General features: G+C 40.8%; 2 non-coding genes across 2 annotated transcripts; both read left to right on the forward strand.

Annotated features, from left to right (window-relative positions):
* The first annotated feature begins 1,718 nt into the window (after positions 1-1,718).
* On the forward strand, positions 1,719-1,800 carry TRNAS-GCU (transfer RNA serine (anticodon GCU)). The gene has a single exon. It is a non-coding gene; the product is annotated as a tRNA-Ser (tRNA).
* Positions 1,801-1,875: 75 nt separating this feature from the next.
* On the forward strand, positions 1,876-1,957 carry TRNAS-GCU (transfer RNA serine (anticodon GCU)). The gene has a single exon. It is a non-coding gene; the product is annotated as a tRNA-Ser (tRNA).
* The last annotated feature ends 9,931 nt before the right edge of the window (positions 1,958-11,888 follow it).

Here is an 11,888-nt window from a genome sequence, read left to right on the forward strand (position 1 = left end):
AGATCTCACGCATAGTCTCTATAGACTATTCATACACATTGCACACCAACCCCGCTTTACGTCAACATGCAATCCGGGTGGTCCAGTCCTCGGAGATCAAGGTGGAAACCTAACGGTGCCACACGAAGCCTTGGTCGTGACCTTGACGTGGTCATTTGACAAAGTGGAGCCTGGGCCACTCATAATCTTACCTGGCAATTTTTTGTATATAGAGGTCCTTGTGACTACAGACGCGGTGGAGCCTAGGCCACCAAGAATAATCCTCCTAGGCAACCATTTATGTGACATAACAGACTACACGCTACCCTGAAGACGGAGGCAGATCCAGCCTCCGAAACGTAGGTAAATATTTTTTTTAAAAAATAACAGTGGTTAAAAGTCCAAAACACTAGAATGAATAAATCACCACTGATTAGCTACAAAGAAGAATAACTTTATATCTTTTCTTAGTATATCGAAATCAAATAATCAATATTTTAAGTGTCAGTGAAGAACAAACAATACATAACTTAAATAACATTACATTTTGCATCCTGAATACATATATGTGATTTGTGAATTAATCATGATGTGTGTGTTAACACAACATATGAACAATAACTAAAAAGAAAAGTTTTAACTTTAAATCCTGGAAATCTCCAACTTCTAAGGGGAAATATGCACAGAAGGGACGTCCCTCAAGTGTGCATCGGATCCATTTTTTAAATATTCTAATATCAACGGTATCTGTTCAGCAAACAAGCAAACAAAAAAAAAGAGGAGAGGGTGGGATTTGAACCCGCGACCTTTCACGCTTGACGAAAAATAAGGACAGTAACACCTAACCAATTGCTCTACGTTAACTTGATGACGTCATACCCTTAAAACATGTTGACGTTTATGAAGACTCCCACCTTCCCGTGTTTCAAGCACATTTTCTCGATAAGTTGTGTAAAATATTATGTTTTTGAGAACTGTTCGATATTATGCAAGGTAATGTAAATAAAATGTCACATAAACTCTTCACAAATTTGCTTCTTTCTGCACAAACTTGATGGCAATTTCCACCAGGTGGAGAAAAACTCTATTCAGTGTTTCAACCCCCCCCCACCCAAATTTCAAGTCGAGCAAGCAGAATCGTAAATATCCCTCAAGGTTCTTTTTCCAAATTTCTTATTTCTGTTTGATTGTGTATTATAATAGCGGTTTATAGTTTCTAAGTTCATGGAAAGTGTTAAATTGAAAACCTTTCACCGCAGCGTTTTTCGTCTAGTGGAAGGACCTACTCAAAGTTGGCTACTCTCACCTGGAGCCGAAGTGCAATGTTGCTAAGTTTACGATTTCAGGACTTAGAATTCTTTCGGGGCGGTCAAATAAGATGTTGCGAAGTGTACAAGAATGGAGTTATGTGGAGTTTCCCATGGATTTGAAGGAGAATACTCTGTCAAAATATTTGTATGAACATTTCAACGACAACTAATTTTGCAGCAGAGTCGAATAGAGAAAAAAAAACCTAATGTTATTTGGTCAAATGTATGGCAAAATCTCCACAAGCCCTTCCTTGACACGGACATACGGAGTTTGTGGTATACCCTGGTGCATGATCTAGTTCCAACAAATGTTCGACTAAATGAAATAAAAAGACTACCAACAAATGAGTGTAGACAATGTGCAGAGGTGGATACAAATGAACATCGGAAATGATTCTTGAATGCTTCGTGCTAAACACTATAGCGTAAGACGAGGTGACCGAGTGGTTAAGGCGTTGGACTGCTAATCCAATGGGCTCTGCCCGCGTGGGTTCGAATCCCATCCTCGTCGGTGACTTACTTTGCAATAACGATCTTGTTAAAGGAAATGATTCTTGAATGCTTCGTGCTAAACACAATAGCGTAAGACGAGGTGGCCGAGTGGTTAAGGCGTTGGACTGCTAATCCAATGGGCTCTGCCCGCGTGGGTTCGAATCCCATCCTCGTCGGTGACTTATTTTGCAATAACGATCTTGTTCAAGGAAATGATTCTTGAATGCTTCGTGCTAAACACAATAGCGTAAGACGATGTGGCCGAGTGGTGAGTCTCGCATGGAACGCGTGAGTGAGCAGACGTGCGCGCTGCTCCTGCATAAGCGGTTACTTTCCATTCGCGTGGCAACTTTTGTGTCCTGTTGAATAGAAGCAGTTAGTAGAATGGTGCTTCGGCGAATTAATACCCTGAAATTAAACTTTCGAAATGTTGCAACTAGACCTTCGACCTTAGACTTACATCGTTGGATTAACGACACGTTGCAGCTAAAGCCAGAACAAGTAGTGAGTATAGAAATTGATTTATTTCATAAGTGTGTGTTCCTGAAATTAACTTCGCGAGTGCTTGGTGAACGTTTGATACAGAACTCAAATGGCTGTGTTAAATATCACGACGATACCGACGAATATAGTGTTGACATGACGTGGGCAGGTATGGACTATGTGACGGTCCGGATACATGTTGTATCCGAGGAACTCAAAGATGACGACATACGTTCAGTTTTGAGCCAATATGGCAAAATTATGGACAAAATTCTGGACGAAGTGTACACGGGAGATCATATTTATAAATTTCGAATGGGACAAAAAATCCTGAAAATCTCATTACGTCACGAGATTCCCTCATGTTACAATATGTGGACAACGGTTTTGGAAGGCGTATCTTGGTCAGGAACGCACCTGTGCTATCTGCGATTTGGGGGGACACGTGGCTGGGAAGTGCCCCCAACGACGTCCTGTTGAGCCTGTGAAGAATTCCACCCTGTATGCTAATGTCGCCAGATTTGGGCCCAATCAGATCGATGCCATTGAACCAGTGATGTCGGCAACATTTACGAACCTATCTGCGCAGCACACCGAGACCGACACCGATAACTTGAATCGCGCTTCGACCTCGAACTCTCCCCCAAAACAGACAGAACAGCTACCAGTTGAACCCCTGAGTGATACCGTCGACGCAAGTGAAATGGAAGTGATAACGGAGGAGTCGACAGACCAGAACCAGAATGCAGAAGACACCCCAATACTGGAACCAGTGAACGTGGAGCTCGAGCAGCATGCCGACACGTCGGTCGATTCGTCCGACGGCACGCCGAAGCCAGATCAAGGGATATCCACCCCTGAGATGATGGATCCTACATTGAAGATGGAAGGTGCGAACAATGAGATGCTTACGTCCATAGATGCCGGGACTTTGAAGTCCTCACAGGCTAAGGAAGCGGAATGGCAACTTCAGCGCCGTCGCCAAGACACCTTTGAGCATCGCCAGAAGAAACGCAGTACGTCGAGATCGCCGACCGCGTCGAAGCGACCTCACCCCAAACGAAATAAGGCAAGGAAACCGGCAGTAAATACAACAGTGGACACAGGTACCGGTGATAGTACACAGGATAATAAGTAACTTTGACAAAGTATATAGATAGTAGTAATGGTAGTAGTGTCTGTTCTATGGTGTCTATTTCTAATATCTGTAATCAATAACTTAAGTTCTGACAACTCAAGCGAGTGTTATAAAACATTAATGCAAAGCAAGCATATGGAACAGGAAATAATTTACCACGTGGCTACAATAAATATCAACAAACTTTCATCTGAACTTAAACGAAAAGCTCTCATAGACTATATACGTTCTTATAATTTAGATATCGTATGTATTCAAGAACTAGGTATGTCACGGTATCTAGTGACATGTGAAACGCAGTTCGATATAAATTATTTTTTGTTTATTGATTCATTTTATGCACAAACATGAAAGTGTGAGGTTTGATTTATTTTGTGAATAAACTTGTATCCGAGCCAGACGTCTGGAGTTGGGGACGAGTTTTTCTTGAGTGACAGCCGCCGCTTAGAACATGACATATTTGCACCAACACAGATAAATGGAAGGATTATTTTCGCCGCTACCGGGCTTGAGTCGCAGCAGGCGTTCGAACCCATGTTCACGGATGACCAGGAAAACCAGCTGGAGCTCAAGCCTGCAAGGATCGAAGACGCGCTGCTGACCGCGCGTTTCAAGACAATGGACACAGGTCATTCGCATCCCCTCTGAAACAGAAGCCAAGCCACTAGAGCGTCCTGTTCAACGGAAGAATTCGAATCTCTTATATATAGGCAGTACTATGATTCCAGACACAGTTTTTACCCGGATTTCATAGAGAGAGCATCTCCGCGCTACACTCTCGCGTGATCATTGTTTTGTGTCCGTGAACTTTGTTTCCTTACGTACCGTGAGCGAATCGCAGATAGAGAGGTACCAGTGTGCGCCTTATTTTGGTGAAGATTACGCGGTGATTTGTTTTTTGCCAAGCGTTAACTACATAATCATGGGCGGCTAAAGGAGATTGAGAAGGGAGTCTGTCGACTTCCCTGACCCCGCAACGATGCATCGCCATCTTCCGATGAAGCCAGTCAGCCAACGCCAAAGACGACATCAAAGCCAAACACTGCCCAAAGCCCGAAGGATGTCTCCAGATCGACGTTTCCAAACGAAGCCCGGCACCAGAGAGAGATGATGGCAGATCGACGTCCAATTGATGCCCGACACTGGAGAGATTCCTGACCGGCGCGTGACCACGTACATCCGACGCTAGTGGCAAGAGGAACGCCCGAAGTACTAAGGAGGTGCAAGTACACCAGATCGTCGCAATTATTCTTCGTCGCGATCGACCTCGGAGGACAATTTCGCCACAAAGGAACCGTGTGCAAGTCCCGCGTCCAGGAGAGATGAATGACCGCGCCATGTAGCAGAGTCTGGTACAGTATACTTCAGAGGGTCCCATGTACATGTAAACGTGCGTCGTTAGTATCAACACCGTACAGTTAACGCCGAAGTCTCACTTATTTGCAAAGTTACTCAGGAAAACCCAAACCTAACTTCCGCGTCTAAAAATTGTTTTGGTATTGTTATAAAAAAGGGTAATTTCATGTTCAGATGTTCAAATTTAATTGTCTGCATTCAGGGTTAGAAGCTCCATTTCATTTCTTTAATATTTAGTATAAATTGTCAAAGTGTGCTCCATTTCTTGTGTAACCGACCGCCCCGTCACGCCATTTAATTTGTCAATAGTTGACTGATGAGTCCTTTTTAATTGTGGAAAGCGTAGTTGTTTTTATTGCAAGGTCGTGTGCGTGAAATAGTATTATTTGTTGCATAGTGGTTTTTAAGGTAATTTTTGCTCGCGCCGACGATTGATTAGTGTATTCCGGCAGCTGGAGCCAATTAAGTTTTTGCATCACTATGTAATTGAGTAGTTGTTCTCATTGGACGAGAGAGGCTTGTGTGTAATACCCCCGTCCGAGAAACTTGTATAATGTCGTGCTTACGACTGGGTGCAAACGTTCATTGGAACGAAAGATTTAACCACGCCGACCCAATTGTCTTAGTTTACCGCTTTCCGAGGGGCTGGCACTTAAGTTAATTTAAAAGAGCACAGGAGCTGGCAGACAAATGCCCTAAATTCACATAAAGGTTTAAAAATTAAAAGGAATGATATGTTAATGAGGTCCATGATTTGTACCCATACTTCACATGTAAAAATACCTCATGTGTGTGAAAGAGAGATAGAGTGAATGTTGTGAGAGTGAGGAGGCTTTGTAAACAGTTGTTGATTGCAATATTTTTTTGTTGTTACAATATATATTCACTTTTTTACCGTTCGTCAGTGTTGTTATTTGACGTTTTTCAGGTACCAGATATTATGCTATTAGTGTTTTATGATTGTTCGAATCCACATATCAAAGGTAAACAAAACAGTGTAACTTTTCAAGGTATTAATCTCCGCCTCGCAATAGTATGACAATAAACGACCGTCTCAGTACCGAACTTGATAACTGGACCGTGAGTCACGATCGGTTTCCCGTACACATAACGACGTTTGGCCCCGTGCCGGGGTATGATTGACACGTCATTTCGGGGACCGTGAGTGCACTCGTTACAGGTATACAAAATCTGGATATTGGGTTTGATTATGTAGTATATAATAATAGTAATCATAATTCAACGGGAACGGCAATTATAGTTAGAAATAGTATTACAGTATCAAATGTACTATCCCATCCATCAGGTCGAATTATTTGTGTAAATGTGGGTGACGTGTGGATATGCAATATTTATGCTCCGTCTGGCAGTGACGCACGAAAAGAGAGAGAGGAATTTTTCAATACTCAAGTAGCTACAGCCCTAGGCGGAAATAGACAACTTATATTGTGCACGGAAGACTTTAACTGTATGTTAAGGCGAGAGGATCAAACCCCTGGGTTTAATACTTCACCAAGTTTAAAAACTTTAGTGTCTGGGTTTGACCTAATAGTAGGGCTACCATATTTGGAAATGCTAAAAAGAGGACATTTTCTTCGAAAGCCACACACACCATCAATTTATTCACAAACACGAAACAGTATGAAACGCGAAAGAACCTTCTGCAGCACTTACTTTATCTTCATGTTCACTGCCAGGTTTCGTGAAAAACTGACTCAGTTTTGTAGATGAAGCTTCACCTCTGACGGCTCTTTTGTGCTTTTCGCACTCCACGTGTGCTTGCAAGTCTAGGCCTCCTTTGTTTGCCACACACACATACGTACCGGGTTTACAAACCATACACTCGTCTTCAAAATCGTCTCTACCACGTCTAAAACATGAATACTTTTCTTGTAACTCATTAGTAAACTTGCACTTTCTTTTAGGTATATTAGTAACCTACACCGTGTTCGCAAACTCTAACTTCCACTTCGAAACACGAACAAACGAATGACGCGGAAATCACATCGACCGGAACTTGAAACTGTAACAACAAACGACTAACGCTTTGCACATCGTCCAGTACTGCCAACATCAGACGTTTAATGATTCGAGAAGTTGTAACTTCGTGATCTCTGACCTATGATGATTGGATAAAAGTAAAAACCCGGACATTTTAACACAAAGTAAAAACCCGCCCGGACGCAAATTTCAGGGTCCGAAAAGAGGACATGTCCGGGAAAACCAGGACGTATGGTAGCCCTACTAATAGATGTGTGGCAAAGAAAACACCCTAGCGAAAAAGGATATACATACATTAGAACAAATACGGCTAGTAGACTAGATAGGTTTTATGTAAAAAAAGAACCCTTCTCGCATTCCACAAAAATAGAGGTACTTCCAAACTGTTTCAGTGATCATTTAGGTGTCCATTTAGATATAGCTTTAAGGCCGTACTAAAGGCAATTTTGTGGTAATTTTTCGATAACAGATGGCAGCACCGTTTGTCATGGCAACCGAGGGCCATGTTGCCAGATATCCGCGTAAATATAACCAAGGTATATACATACAGGTAGGTCGATTAGGGTACTGGATGTGAGATGACGCCATATTGGTTAAAGGTGAGTTAGTGAATTAAAAAAAGTAGTAAATCAGGGAAATTGATAATCATGAGATTTTAGTTATATGTTCGTCTTACAGAAATAAGCAATATATCATCAGTGGAGGGTAGTAATAGTCGAAATATTAATATAAAATCCGTTGTTTTATATTAAGTATTTGTTTTAATATTTAGAACGCAGAGAAGAAAATGCAATAATGAGTGTAGTAAAATATTAATATAAAATTTGTTGTTTTATGTTCAGTATTTATTTTAATATTCAGAACGCAGAGAAGAAAATACAATAATAAGTGTAGTTAATTCAAACACGAAACTCACCAAGTGAGGACAGTAATTGAAATAATTGAAAAATTTTGTGAATAAGTTTGAAGCAAATGCTGCGTTGACTCAGGCACGTATCCAAGGGGGGCTCAGGGGGCTAGAGCCCACCCCGAAAGTTTGCGGTATACACTAGATAAAATGAGGCTTTTTGGTTTCTTGTGTGTCTGAAATAATATAATGTGACGAAAATTTAAGGAGAGAAATAATTATAGAGGCAAAGGTAAATTTTTCTACAACCCTGTAATTGATAATACCACGTGTCCAATGTGGGGATAAGGGGAGTCGATCCCCCAGGAAATGTTTCAGTTTACACTAGATAAAGTAGGTTTTTGGCTTCTTGAATAATGTGACGATAATTTAAGGAGAGTAATAATTATCTAGGCAAGACAGAAAATGTTCTATAACCATGTTATTGATAATAGCATGTATCCAAGATGGGGATCAGGGGGGGGGGGTCGAGCCCCTTCCAAGGGAAATCTTTCAGTTTACACTACATAAAATTAGGTTTTTGGTTTCTTGAAAGATGCGACGATAATTTAAGGAGAGAAATAATTATCAGGGCAAGGTAGAGAATGTTCCATAACCATATTATTGATCATAGCACGTATCCAAGTTGGAGATCAGAGGGCCGAGCCCCCGCAGGAAATCTTATCAGTTTACACTGGATAAATTAGTTTTTTGGCTTCTTGAATAATGTGACGATAATTTAAGGAGAGTAATTATCGAGGCAAGACAGAGAATGTTCTATAACCCTTTTATTGACAATATTGCACGTAAACGTTTCTTGCGTTTTCATTGTTGTTGTCGTAGCGAGCGCGACCATTGTGTAAAGATTTGTCATCATTTGGAAGCTGCACAACAAAGCGTGCCACGAGTAGGACGATTCTTTGTATTATTTATTCTTTGGAAAGTGGGAAAGGAAACGTTCTTAAATAAGAGGTGGAGTCGAACCACTGGTAATATTAACGAAACGTTTTACCTGCGGAACATTCTAGAATATAATGAAGACGTAAATACCCGGCTTCAATTTCCCGGTTGATCAGTACAACAGAATCTGTTAGTAATTCGAAAATGAAGACGACTATTCAGTCAATTTCCCGTAAACTACCTAAGTCTACTTCTAGTTCGTGTCCAAAGTTGAAAATATTGACGTTTGTGGAACTCTAGGAGCCTCAGTGTAGTGCTAGTTCGGGGCATGAGCCGAAGAGATCGAAGGTCTAAAGTGAATATTTCAGGAGTACCGGATATTGGGGCGGTTTATTAAGACATAAATAAGTTGCACAGATCAACTGTAATTTTATTTGTGCCCGGGCCAAATTTCGTGTTTGCAGTCCGAGACTTTCATGGGATAAAAATGACTTTTATTTAAGCCAACTGGGTTCGACCCACACTCAAAAACTTAACCACTACAATGGGACAGCCGAAAATTATATGAATGTCGAGAAGAGAAAGCAGGAAAATGTTGGATATGTAGATATTTTAGCGGAATTTTCAGGCTGTGCCAGGACCCGCACCAGGGTCTCTGGCATGTCGTGCGGTTGCTCTACTGGCATACCCAGGATTTTCGAAGGGATGGGGGGGGGGGGGGGAGTGTTACGTATACTTTTTCTCGGTAGTCAGTCTTCATATTACCATCTTTCTCTGCCTTTGACGTTCCTTTTTTTTTTTTAGCAATACAGGGCCAAAGGAGGGTTATGACCTCCATCACGCCACTGGAGATAAATGAGTGAGCATTTTATCATATTGGAAGTCGAAACATTAGATGTGTTGGGAACGAAAGGGTTTTCACTGTGCATTAATTGTTTCTCGATCCAGCTGTGTTCGAGAAGACTTCCTGTGTTTCGTGCTGATAGTATATTATGACAAGACTGCGGAAGCATGGTCGTAGGCAGGAAACATTTTCCGGGGGGGGTTCATTCATTGTTCCCATGGGCGTCGCCAGAAATTTGAATAATAGAAATAACAACAATAATTATACAATATGTATTAAAATTTAATAATAAAAAAACAAATTTATTCCATAATATAATAATAATAATAATAATAATAATTATTATTATTATTATTATTATATCCATGAGGGGGGCTTACTCAATCCAGCAGATGATTGAATATCCAGCACATTTTTTTTTAACGTTTCATACAGTGTGTACTGAAATGCACAATTATTATACTTTGTTATTATATTTTAGATAACTTTAAAAAAAAGCTTTAAAAGTTACATGGAAATTTTAGTCATAATGTTTTTGTTGTTTGACCTTAAAACTAAATTTTTGACATTTGGAAAAGTGTGGAACCAGTTATTCTTTTAAAAACAGCCTGGTGCATGGATTGTAACCTCAATCGCGAACAAAATGCGCTAGGAAACTGGAGATCCTAGGTTTGAACTCCTATCAAGGGGGATTTTCGACTTTTTCGGAAAGGCAATTTAAAAGTTGGAAATGTTCAGTCTATATTCCTTGTGACGCAGGAACAACACTGGAAAGAGGACAGCAGAAGTGAAAATGGAGTGGTCGCGGGTGGGCTACGATTCCGAGAATAAATCCTGTTTCACTTAAGTTTCAGAATTCCAAATGTATGAAAATTCTAGCTCGATCGTTTCAACATTGTCTCCTTGTATTTTTGTGATGGTTCGAAAAAAAAATTGAAAATGAGTTACAGATTTTGGTTTCTGAACTTCCACTAATCCAAAATGTCAGAAGTTTCGGGGGGGGGTTGAACCCTAGAAACCCCCTCTCTAAATACGGCCATGTGCGGAAGCTGTGTGACGGACAATTTTGAACACTTGCGAGTGCTTAGGCCTGAATATGAACAATTTGGTGGGTTTCAGCTTTTATAAGAGCTGAATACATGGGAAGACAAGACACATTAGTGGTGTTCAGGCTCGAATCAGGGAGAAATATTCGAGAACTGTGTGCATCCAGTTCACAGCCCACAGTTTGAATCTCGCATCGTCGAGTGGATTGTCCATCAATTGTATAACAGCTTCGTGAAGACATTCAAAGACACCAAAGATGTTTTGATGCCTGATGAGAAGAAACGGACAAACACGTGATAAAAATGGCAGCCTTAAACGGTGGCTACTATTTAGGGGACATTTGCTTGTCTACCAAGAGAAAGTAAACTTTCCTTGCCCCCCCTCCCCGCTTTGCCACCAAAGGGCACCACTGGCCTTAAATATGCACCTGTGAGGTTCTATCTATACCACTTAAAAATATATTGTCCTCCCTCGCCCCGAAAGGAATTTCTGGATACGTGCCTGCGTTGACTATACACTTCATTTTGTATGACAGTACTTTCTACTTTTGATTGGAGACTTTATACTCTGTCCCAACTATCTCTGCTGCAGCAAGGCTGCACATAGCGGCAGAGAAAGGGGGGGGGGGAATCGAGTGGGCAGAGCGAAGCAGTACACGATGCTGCGAAAGCTGGTAACTACAGCAGCTTTCCGCCGTTCCGCGCAATCCCGTTCCCTCTCACGTGTTCATTGGTAGAGCCGTCTCGCGTCACTACTTGCGCAGAGACTTGCTTTCGTTCGCTTGCTCCAGCGAAGTTCTTTTCTTGTGTATGGAGCGACCGTTCAAAATATTCTTGGGTAGAACGCAACGCAACGCACCGTGCTTTCATTGTTGAAATGCCATCTGCAAGATATTATTTTCCGCACCCTGTATTAGTAAAATGAAATTAAAGATAAAACACGTTTTCATTTTTTTCAATTATAAACATTGTTGATAAATGCTTAAAAGTATTAATGTTAATTTTTCCACAAGACCGTAAATTTCAGTTTCTTAATGTAATTTTCTTGCAGAATTCCAATTGATACAAAAAAGTGTTCCATTTTCTCTGGATGATTATAAGACCAAATAATCTTTGCTTATTGTCAATTGTGAATATTCGTCTCAAGAAGATCCTGTTAGAGGGTGGAAACGTTACGTCTTTATGTATATTTTTTATACTATAAAAGCTTTCCTTCGTCAACATTTTAATGACATGAAAACAAGACTTAACAGTGTTACAATGGAAATTAAAGCTCAAATTACTATACTTTAAGAAAATTATTTATTTGAAAACCTTGAATTGATGTTTTAAGTCCTTTCTATGCAAAGATAGACTAATCAGGACTGGACCTACAGTTTAAAGTGGGATCCGAACCACTGTGCAATGCGCCTCCACCATGTATCGAACCTCTTGAGTAGCTACAAGGCGACGA

Source organism: Lepisma saccharinum, chromosome 16 (assembly GCF_977018435.1).
Source record: "Lepisma saccharinum chromosome 16, izLepSacc3.1, whole genome shotgun sequence".
NCBI classification, from domain to species: domain Eukaryota; kingdom Metazoa; phylum Arthropoda; class Insecta; order Zygentoma; family Lepismatidae; genus Lepisma; species Lepisma saccharinum.